General features: G+C 36.0%; 1 non-coding gene across 1 annotated transcript; it reads left to right on the top strand.

The window, feature by feature from the left end:
* Positions 1-10,711: 10,711 nt before the first annotated feature.
* LOC122277870 lies at positions 10,712-10,819 on the top strand. The gene has a single exon (XR_006229179.1). It is a non-coding gene; the product is annotated as a small nucleolar RNA R71 (small nucleolar RNA).
* Positions 10,820-11,266: the final 447 nt, after the last annotated feature.

The following is an 11,266-nucleotide window of genomic DNA, read 5'->3' as shown; positions in this document are numbered from 1 at the left end:
AAAATCTGAAAATGCAACATAACATATTTAGGAATCATCACTAAAATCCAAGATTCAAAAACATGAGTGAGTGAGAGTGTTGTGGAAATTTTGAAATCTTTTTCTCAAGCTAAAATTCCTAAGGCTTAAACCTTTGAAGATTAACTTCCAAGTTAAAAACCAAATCATATCCCAATCTAAATCTTCTGTTCATATGTTTAATCTATAAAGAACACTTCAAGTTCCATCTTCGTTGAAGAGAAAATCCTAGTTTTTAGTGTGAAAGTGGGTGATTGTGTTAAAAACCCTAAAACCAAAAAGGAAGAAATGAGTTCCTCCACTTTGATTGTGCATGAACAACATGAAAGAGTGAAAAGATCCTTACCTCCACATACTATGCTCCTACTCAAAATATGGAGGATGATTTCTTGGTGATATACGAAAATGGTAATGAGTATGGTGTTGCTTGGCTAGTGAGAAAATGGAAACTTGAGAGAAAATGTAACAGCACGCTAGAAATCCAGTGGTGGAATTTCTATAGACTTTAGAAATCTCTTGAGAACCCTATAAGTTTTCATGAATCGACAAATCGCATAAGTTTTAGGTTGTCAGCATAGTCAGTGTTATCACTCACTATGGTGCCATAAGTGTGATTTTCTTTATTTGAGGTAGTTAGAAGTGTCAAAGTTCCTTATGGTCCATGCCATTAGACTTAGTTGATTATTTAGGATTTTATGGTACAATAATCTCATTTTCAATTTTCGGAAGTTACGCTTGCTCGAAAGCACTTTTTTGTTTTTTTGTTGCACTTTGGGGTGGAATTTTGATAAACGAATTGCATAGTAGGTTTGTACAAATATTTAGGATTTTCCAATGTGAAGTTCATTTTTCACATTTTTGGACTGAATAGTAACCTCAATAGTAGCACCTAACGCAGTGTTATTAAAGTCATATCATGGAATGTTCAAATTAGGTTAAAGAAGTTTTATTTGGACACTTGGAAATATCTTATCCATACTTGATGAATATTTTTAAACAATGGGCACAAAGAGGAATCTTGAGATGGATTGTTAAGGAATCAAGGTGTGAGATCATACCACCTAAGCACCCTATTCTTTCATCTGATCAACCAAATTGTGCAAGACAAAAGAGGGTTTCAACCAAAGTGAAACCCTAAATGGATGGAATCCAATTGAAACTCTAAAAAGTTGGTTGAAACCGAAACCCTAAATGGTTTACCCAAACCCTTAAGTTGGCCTCCAAACCTCTTTTGATCCAATTTCTAGCATTGTCTTTAATCACTTCATTAAACCACTTCTACATGCTATTAATTCATTAAATTCTCGTTATGACATTATTATCCAACCTTTAAACATTGAAAATTTGATTTCGTTAAGAAAAATTAGATTTAGGCTTGATAGCATCCAAAACCCTAACCAAACCCCCTTTAGACTCCAAGTTGAAGCCCAATTGGTTGAGGCCTACCAAGGCCACGAATTTGGTCACCTTGGTAAAGTTTCTTGAAGAAGTCTCCACCCCCACATGTCAGGTGTGACGCTCCCAAATTTCTATTTGGGATCGGATGGACATCCGAAGCATTGGGACATGCAACACAAGGTTTTACCTGCCCTCGTTCATGACATATAAGATGCAATATTCCTAATATGCATATAGTATTATGCAATATTCATTGCGGATAATTTATTTATTTTTTTTAGTAATACTATACACTAAACTCATAATATCCCAAATAGTTAAAACGTAATTCAAGCATACTTAGTAGAATAAACATCCACGATTTCAGTACAAATCTTAGAAGACTGTAATTTCTAAAACATGGGAAGCCAGACTCCATATTTAGATTACCAAAATACGCTATTGAGGAAGTTTGTCGAGTAACTCGTGTAACTCGACTAACGAGGCCAGAATCTATCCAAAAATTAAATATGAAAGCTGTAAGTTCCACGTCGTATCTGCGGCGTCTAGTCAACCTCCTCCAGTCTACTAGTGTCTGCTCCCTGCTCTGATCCTGACATAACGCCTACCATTCGGGGGGAATAGTAGTTGGGACTACCACAGTGAGATTTGATTACAAATCTCAGCAAGTTAATAGGAAACTTTCACACAGGTTAATGACGCATGCATGGCAGTAAAAACATGAATGCATAATTAAAGTCGTAAGTAAGCATAACATAACTTGACATATAGCATGACATAACTGACATACCCTGAACAGAAAAGTGAACCAAACTTGACTTGACATGATATGAACTTGAACTTAAAACACAACATGGACTAGCAACATAGCAAGAACTTGAACTTGAAACATAACATAGACTTAAAACATAGCATCAACGTGAACATACATAACATAAACTTAAACTTGAACTTAACATAAATCTGAGCATAACATGACATAAACGTGAGCTTGAGACATAATGTGCATGTGAACATAACATAACATAAACGTGAATTTGAATGTAACATGTACATGAACATAACATGACATGAACTTGAACTTGAAACATAATGTGAACAATATATGATATGAATATGAACTTGAAACTTAACATAAACATGAACATAACGTAACATAAAGGCATATTATACTCCTTCACGGTAGTACTCAGCAGCGCATAGCCTTAACCGTAGTACCAGGCAGCGCGTATCATCCTTTTGTAACACAATAGATTATACTTCTTCACCATAGTACTTGGTACCACATAGCTTTGACCACAGTACCAGGCAACCCGTATTATCCTTGACCATAACATAACTTAACATAACGGTAGATTATACTCCATCACCGTAGTACTTGGCAGCGCATAACCTTGATCGCAGTACCAGACAACGCGTAGTATCCTTAACCTTAACATAACTTAATTGATTTAACCATCTGTAGTATGGTAGATTATACTCCCTCACCTTAGTACTTGGTAGCGCATAGCCTTGATCGCAGTACCAGACAACGCGTATTATCCTTAACCATAACATAACTTAATTGATTTAACTATCTGTAGTATGGTAGATTATACTCCCCTACCTTAGTACTTGGCAGCGCATAGCCTTGACCTCAATAACAGACAGCGCGTATGATTCTTGACTGTAGTACAAATTAATTGATAACTGAAACTTAACTGCTCTCAAAATGCACATTTGTATTCGAGATGAAACGTAACTGGAATATGAAAGAACATAAGTCATGACGTCACATAACATGACTTGAACTTAACTTGAGAGACATGACTTACTTGAGATAGAAATATTTTGTAGTATGACATAATATGTAACAGACAACATTTCATAAAATGGCATAACATGCAATAGTAAATATTACGTAACATGACATACATGTAATAGATGGCATAACATAATATGAAATACTTGTAACATATAACAATACGTGACATAATAGATTGTGTAACGATTAAGAATTCATGATAGAATAAGTCATGCGTAACAAATAAACATGTAATGATGTGACATGGCATGGCATATATGATAACATACATACATAAATTGTAGTTCCCTTACCCATCATACATACATAGTAAACTGATAGTAAATTAGAAGCTAGCTTACCTTGATTGTCGCGTTTTACGAGAATAAAGCGCGAAACACGAGAAACTGTAAGAGGGTATTCTAAAAGTTAGAAATTTAATTACTAACAATTAAAAATGTGTAAAAGAGACAACTTAGAGTAAAATGACCATTTTACCCTCTACATGTGGGAAAATGACCATTTTACCCCTAACTTAAGGATTTCACATCCTAACTCCAAAAATTTCTAAAATTTACATTCCTCATGTAAATTTTGTCCTAAACTCAAATATAAAGTCATAAAAATTTAAAACAAATTACAACTATGAAAAACACACTATGGCCAAAACATCCATAGGCCATTTCTCTTGATTTTTGTTGCAATTCCTGCCAACTTCAAAACTCATGCTTAACCCAAAATTTTGCAACAAGGATCTTCCTATCTTAAGTTTAAAACCATACTTAAAACATCTATTTAGAAAAAGCTAATAATCAACACCAAACGTTTTGTAAAAAGATCCAAACACTTGAGTCATAAGCTTTGACCCAAAATCAAAACATTTCCAAGAATTTCAAAAAAATCAAATCTTACTTGTAACATATTCATAACATCATTGTAAGATAAACCATGCTTTAAATCATCAAAATAAAGTCATCAAAGTCGCAAAATAACACTTGGAGTTTTTGGTTATATACTTACTCCAAAAACAGAAACGTTTTTCTCAACTAGTTTTGATAAATCTCTTGATCAATGACTTAAGAAGGTGAAATCTTTGAAATGAAGAATCACAAGGTTTTAAAATGTGTCCTAAAGAATATCCAACCATCAAACTTAAAATCACATGGCTAAAACTTAATAAAACATGGATCTAACCCAAAAACATCAAATCTTATGCCTAACCAAAATTCTATTGCATAGAAAAATCATATTTTTGAAACTAATGCTAAATATCTTCAAAATAACATCCTAACACGAAAATAAGAGACTTATGATCATCATATAAAAATATCAAAGCCATTAGAGTAAGATCAAACTACAAAATATTCAAACTTTCTCCAAATAAAAACTGTTTTTCCACTTCCAGTTTTGAAGTTTCTAGATCTAAGAAAATCTATCATCAAAAGATTTAGTGATGCAACAAAACTTTAATGAAGACTCTTAAACACATGGTAACAACACTCCATAAAATATTCAGACCAAGATATGTCCATTAGCTTGGTCAAAAATTCCAAAACATAACATACTCTCTAGTTTCACGGCGAGAATGACCTTTCCATGGTTAAAAATACTTTCAACCAACCAAATGACCATGGAATGATAGGAATAATATATCTATGGAAACTAGACTCAAATAATAACAACTTTTATGAATGAGTCATCATGTGAAAATACTTAAAAAGGGTCAAAAAACTCTACACAAAAAGACTCAGAAATCTGCCTAAGAGAGCTCTTTTAGGTTTCTCTCTAAGAATGGGGTGAAGTAGTGATGAAATGGAAGGAAGTGTGTCTTGCACGACTCAAGGCTTCTGTAAGGGGAAGATATGGACATGAATGACCTTGATTGGAGGTGGCTATGTGGCATAAAGTGGAGAATAGTGAGAGGCAAAGGACAGCCTGCATAAGCTATGAGGTATGGGGGTTGATAGGGTGGGTTTCTCCATCTCATCAAGGCATTATTGGGTGCAGTCAAGGGCAGTGAATGGTCTGCCATGTGGGGGAGAAAACTTCTTCAAAAATCCTTGCCAAGGTGGCCAAAGAATAACGCGGTAGTTGTAGCACAGCTTTGGAGTGTCGATTCCACAGGGAGACAAATGAAACGAATAGCAAGAGAAACAAAGAAACTAAAGAAAAATATTAAATAAGTAATGGAAAAGAAAGATTAATTTTAAATGTAAAGTAAAGTGAAGCAAAGTGATTAACGGAAAAAGTACTCAAATTTGACGAACAATAGAGCTTCGGGAATCCCTTGCACAAATCCGATATTTTAATTATTCTTAGTTCATTGAATAACTCAATTAGGAACTCAATTTACAAAATTTCCAATCGGAAGGTATAGATTTATAAACCAAAATTAAATCAAATTTAACCCTTTGAAAAATCATTCACCACTTTTAAAATACATAAATTACTACCCCTATTGAGAAAATCCAATGCCGACAATATACTCAAGGAGCAATATTGCAGCAAAAAACTAAATCAATATAGATAAATAATTGATCCAAACATAATTAGAGAACTAATCCATTCAATAGAAAAAGCATAACTGAATCCATAAACAAAATAAATTCTATGATTATTCGGAGAAGAAAACATGAAAAACAATAGCAAACAAAAAGGAAAAGAAAGAAAATAAGACAAAACAAAAATAAACAAAGCAAAACAAAATAAATAAAGAAAAACATACCTTGGTGGCGTGGTCAAGGTTGATAGACTGGATCTACAAGTGGAATGTCTTCCACTTCCGGAACTTGCCTATCAATTAATACTTTAAGGTGTTTACCATTTACTTTAAAGATCCAACCATCCTTAGGATATTCTATTTCTACTGCCCCATTTACAAAAACATTCTTTACTACAAAAGGGTCAGTCCACCTAGACCGAAGTTTTCTTGGGTGCTTATGGATTCTAGAATCGTATAAAAACACTCGACCATTAGACTTAAACATTTTTCTCAAAATATGTTTATTATGAAACGCTTTCATTTTAGCCTTATAGATTCTAGATTTCTCATAAGCATCATTTCTCAACTCCTCTAACTCGGTTGACTGAATTTTCTAAACTTACCTGCTTCACCCATGTCAAAATTGAAATGCTTGATGGCCCAATAAGCTCGATGCTCGAGCTCCATAGGTAAGTGGCAAGGCTTTCCAAAAACAAGCCTATAAGGTGACATGCCTAAGGGAGTTTTGAAAGATGTACGGTAGGCCCAAAGTGCGTCAACTAGTCTTGAAGACTAATATTTGCGATCTGGGTTGACCATTTTTTCTAAAATTTGCTTAATTTTCTTGTTTGCAAGTTCTACTTGTCCACTTGTCTGGGGGTGGTAGGCAGTAGAGATCTTATGTACCACCCCATATTTTTTCATCAAAGCCTCAAAAGAACGGTTGCAAAAATGTGTACCCCGATCACTAATGATAGCATGTGGTGTACCAAATCGAGATAACACATTCTCTTTGGGAAATTTAATTACCGTCCTATTATCATTGCTCCTACAAGCTGCTGCCTCTACCCATTTTGACACATAATCTACTGCCACGATAATATATTGATATCCAAAAGAAGGAAGAAATGGTCCATAAAATCAATGCCCCAACAATCAAAAATTTCAATCACTAAAATTGGGTTTAAGGGCATCATATTATAACACGATATAACTCCTAACTTTTGACACTTTTCACATGAGTGACAATAGATGTTTGCATCCTTAAATATGATGGGCCAATAAAATCCACACTACAGAATTTTTGTAGCGGTTTTCTTCATTGAAAAGTGGCCCCCACAAGCTTGAGAGTGACAGAATTCCAAGATGCTAGCAATCTCTTCATCAGGGATGCAACGCCTTAAAATTTGGTCAGGGCAGTATTTGAAAAGAAAAGGATCATCCCAATAGAAATTACGCACCTTAGTTATGAACTTCCTCTTGTCCTGAGCGCTCCAATCCACCGGTATCTCACCTGCAGTCAAATAATTCACAATATGAGCAAACCAAGGTAGAGAAGTAATAGATAGTAAATGCTCATCGGGAAAATCATCCCTGATTGGCACGTAGTTAGAGGTGTCCTCAAATGTGAGCCTCGAGAGATGGTCAGCCACTACGTTCTCCACTCCTTTCTTTTCTTTGATGGTGATGTCAAATTCTTGCAAAAGTAAAATCCATCGTATTAATCGTGCCTTAGCATCCTTCGTTGTAAGAAGGTACTTATGGGATGCATGATCTGTAAAAATAATAATAGGAGAACCAATAACGTAAGCATGAAACTTATCCAAAGCAAACACTACAGCTAGCAACTCCTTTTCAGTGGTGAAGTAATTCATCTTAGCACTATTTTGAGTTCTACTAGCATAGTAAATGACAAAAGGCTTTCCCTCCCGTCACTGTCCAAGTACAACACCCACAGCAAAATCACTTGCATCACGCATAATCTCAAAAGGTAAAGTCCAATCAGGTGGCTGCATTATGGATGCTGAGGTAAGCTTGCCAATTAACATTTTAAAGGCCTCTTGACAATCTTGTGTCCACTCAAATGGGGCATCTTTAGCTAGGAGGTCACATAGTAGTCTAGATATGGTGGAAAATTTTGTATGACCCTCCTATAAAAGCCCTCATGACCAAGAAAGAATCTCACGTCCTTTACTGTCCTAGGTGTAGGCAACTTAGAGATTAATTCAATCTTAGATTGATCTACCTCTATCCCCCTAGAAGAAATAATATGCCCTAATACAATACTTGAAGGTACCATAAAGTGACTTTTTTCCCAATTCAAAACCAATTCCTTCTCTTCACAACGAGTCAACACCCTCTTTAAATTCAATAAGCATGCATCAAAAGTAGATCCAAAAACAGTCAAGTCATCCATAAAAACTTCCATGCAATTTTCAACCATGTCACTAAAAATGCTCATCATGCAACATTGAAAAGTAGTAGGTGCATTATACAATCCAAATGGCATTCTATGAAAAGCATAAGTACCGAAAGGACAAGTGAAAGTGGTTTTATCCTGGTCTTCTAATGCAATTTCAATTTGATAATAACCAGAATAACCATCCAAGAAACAATAGAAAGGATGACCAGCCACACGCTCAAGAATTTGATCAATAAAAGGGAGAGAAAAATGGTCTTTCCGGGTGGCAGCATTCAATTTTCTATAATCAATGCACATACGCCACCCCATCATAAGTTTTGTAGGGACTAGCTCTCCCAGGTCATTCTTCACCACAGTAACACCTGATTTCTTAGGAACAACCTGTGTAGGACTTACCCATTTACTATCAGCAATAGGATATATGATTCCTGCATCTAATAGTTTCAACACTTCATTCTTCACCACTTCTTTTATAGTAGGATTAAGCCTACGTTGGGGGTCTCTACGAGGGCTAGTTCCTTCCTCCAAATTAATTTTATGAGAACAGACCAGGGGACTAACACCTTTTATATCAGCAATACTCTAACATAAGGCTGTCTTATGCTCACTTAGGATCCAAATTAATTTCTCACATTGAGACTCAAACAATTCAGATGAGATAATAACAGGAAAAGTATCACCTGGACCAAGGAAAGCATGCTTTAAACCCTTCGGCAGAGGTTTCAGTACTTTGGGTGCTTCCACACTTGAAGGAATTTGCTTTTCCTCTTTCTCAGGCAACTCCTCAAACTTCGGTTGCCAGGCCCGAGTGCCATAATCCTAAGTTCTATCAAAGATAGTACAAATATCAGCTACATTAGATGAATTACTGATAGAATCAAACTCAAAATTAACAAGAAAATACTCAAGGGGGTCAAAATCATGAGCTATAGAAACTCCCATTTCTATGAGTGAGTCAATCATGTATGTCTGATGGTTCTTGTCATCATCTTCTGGCTGTCTTGCAATATGGAAAATATTCAACTCGAGAGTCATGTTTCCAAAAGAAAGCTTCATGAACCCATTCCTGCAATTAATAAGAGCATTAGCAGTGGCAAGGAAAGCCCTACCTAAAATCACAGGAATTTTAGAAGTAGTATCAACAACAGAGCTAGTGTCAAGGATTAGGAAATCAACAGGATAATAAAATTTATCAATTTGAATTAGAACATCCTCCACCACACCCCGGGATACTTTGACTGAACAGTCAGCCAATTGTAATACCACAATGGTTGGTTTGATTTCTCCCAACCCCAACTGCAAATAAATAGAATATGGCATTAGATTCATGCTAGCTCCTAAATCTAGCAAAGCTTGCCCAAACTCATGATTTACAATGCTGCATGCAATGGTTGGGCAACCAGGATCCTTGTACTTGGGAGGAATTCACTGCTCAATTAGAGCACTAACTTGTTCTGTCAGAAATGCTGTCTTTTTAACATGGTGCTTCCTCTTGACTGTACACAAATCTTTAAGAACTTTTGCGTAAGTAGCAACTTGTTTAATAACATGCAAAAGAGGGATGTTAATTTTTACCTGCTTGAGATTCTCCAAGATTTCATTGTTAGGATCCAAAGTTCGCTTATTCAGTTTTAAAGCTTGAGGAAATGGTACCTTAATTGGGCTCTTTATTACCTCGACTTCTATGGGCAGCTCGGCACTACTATTGATTTGATTCTCTTCCACATCCTCTGATTTGTTCGTTGTTGGGATGTGTAATGACTTACCACTTCGTGTCACAATGGCATTCACATCCTTCAAATTCTCTTGTGCCATGTGTTGACCATGGGGTACAGATTAAGCTTGAGAAGGAAACTTACCTCGCTCATTCACACTCAAGGAGCTCATCAATTTGGACACTTGGCTTTTTATCTCCTTATTTTCTTCAACAACCTGCGTAATCAAAAATTCAAACTTTTGGTTATTCTTACCTTGTGCCTCAATAAAAGCATTCAAAGTGTTTTCTAAAGGACTCCTAGAAGATAAAGGTGCATGATATGGTGCAGGATATGATTTAGGGGGTTGTGCAGGCTGTTGGTTTTCAGACTTCCAGCTAAAATTGGGGTGATTACGCCACCCCGGATTATAGGTATCGGAGAAAGGTGTAAAAGGCTTCTTGTACATACCTAAGACATTACATTGTTCCTCATCCATCCCTCTCATCTCAACGAATGTGGGACACTCTTGGGTAAGGTGATCTACCCTGCCACACACAAAACATGGCCCAAAAGACTCTGCATGATTAGCCACATGTGTTGGCTTTAAGTCTTTATTCTTCAACACCTTTAGCTCCCTAGTGAGTATCTCAACCTTAGCCTTTAGGTTATCTTCTTCCCTGAGATGGTAAATTTCGCCACCATTTAGTTTTCCTGTAGGTTGTGACCTATTTGTGCTCTCAATAGTACTAGGTCCAGTCCAAGTGTGAGCTTTTTCAGCAAGCTCATTGAGGTATTCTATGGCCTCATCAGGATCTTTCTGTAAGAACTCACCATTACACATCATCTTCACAAATTGACGTTCTCTATGTGTTAGTCCCTTATAAAAATAGCTCACTAAGCGCTAATTCTCATACCCATGGTGATGACACATACTTAATAGCTCCTTAAATCTCTCCCAAGACTAATACAAAGTCTCACTATCCTTTTGTACAAAGGTGGAGATTTGCCTTTTTAAAGCATTGGTCTTATGTTGGGGAAAGTATTTATTAAAGAAGACTTGAGTCATCTCATTCCATGACCCAATAGATCGTGGTCTCAATAAGTATAGCCAACTCTTAGCTCTATCCTTCAAAGAGAAAGGAAAGAACTTAAGTCTCACAATATCATCAGTTGCATTTTGACTATGAAATGTTGCAACTACTTTCTCAAACTCCCTAATGTGCACATATGGATTTTCATTTTCCAAGCAATGAAAAGTAGGGAGTAACTGTATCATCCCTGTTTTAAAATCTAATTGGCAAATATTAGCTGAAAACATGATGCATGATGGTGTGGCTGTGCGTGTAGGTGGAGGTAATCCTGAAGGGTCCTAGTGGGTTGATCTTCGTGTTCACTCATTTTCTCAGAAGTAGAAGAATTATCAAACAAATGATCAAAAAAATTAAACTCTGATTCTAACACGGGTC

This window comes from Carya illinoinensis, chromosome 9 (assembly GCF_018687715.1).
Source record: "Carya illinoinensis cultivar Pawnee chromosome 9, C.illinoinensisPawnee_v1, whole genome shotgun sequence".
Lineage (NCBI taxonomy): Eukaryota > Viridiplantae > Streptophyta > Magnoliopsida > Fagales > Juglandaceae > Carya > Carya illinoinensis.
This window is presented reverse-complemented; position numbering and strand designations above follow the sequence as displayed.